This window comes from Galeopterus variegatus, unplaced genomic scaffold (assembly GCF_000696425.1).
Source record: "Galeopterus variegatus unplaced genomic scaffold, G_variegatus-3.0.2 Scaffold21869, whole genome shotgun sequence".
Lineage (NCBI taxonomy): Eukaryota > Metazoa > Chordata > Mammalia > Dermoptera > Cynocephalidae > Galeopterus > Galeopterus variegatus.
Genome location: NW_007747980.1, coordinates 9050 through 9840, shown reverse-complemented (window position 1 = coordinate 9840; position 791 = coordinate 9050). Strand labels below are relative to the sequence as shown.

Below are 791 nucleotides of genomic sequence, written 5' to 3'. Positions count from 1 at the left end.
AAGAAAGCCGAGACACTCCGGAGGTGGAGGCCAAGCCGGCCCAGAGGGTGGCAGCGCTCTCAAAGGCTGACAAGCAATTGAGGGAGCAGAGACAAATGAACCAGCGCCTGGCCGCCCTCTCTAGTCACGTGGAAGAGCTGGAGGGAGATCTCTACACGGCCAGGGAAGACTTGATCAAATCTGAGGAGATGAACACGAAATTGCAACGGGACATCCGCAAAGCCATGGCCGAAAAGAAAGACATGGAAGAGAGAATCACTACTCTTGAAAAACACTACCTCGCTGCACAGCGTGAAGCCACGTCTGTGAATGACCTCAATGATAAACTTGAAAATGAAATTGCAAACAAAGAGTCTATGCATCGACAGACTGAGGATAAAAACTGCCAGTTACAGGAACGGGTGGAATTAGCGGAGCAAAACCTGCAGCAGTCCATGAGGAAAGCCGAGACACTCCCGGAGGTGGAGGCAGAGCTGGCCCAGAGGGTGGCAGCGCTCTGGAAGGCTGAAGAGAGACACAGCAACATTGAAGAAACGTTAAGACAGATGGCGGCGCAGCTGGAGGAAAAGAACCAAGAACTGCAGCAGGCAAGGCAGAGAGAAAAAATGAATGAAGAGCATAATAAACGTTTATCAGACACTGCTGACAAGCTTCTGTCAGAATCTAATGAGAGGCTTCCATTCTCTGAAAGAGAGAATGGCTGCTCTAGAAGATAAGAATTCTCTGTTATGAGAAGTTGAAAATGCAAAAAAGCTATTGGAAGATACACAACATGATAAGGATTAGCTCAT

The 791-nt window shown here is 48.4% G+C and overlaps 1 pseudogene; it reads left to right on the top strand.

The window, feature by feature from the left end:
• Positions 1-786, top strand: part of LOC103583341 — a 2963-nt pseudogene extending 2177 nt beyond the window's left edge.
• The last annotated feature ends 5 nt before the right edge of the window (positions 787-791 follow it).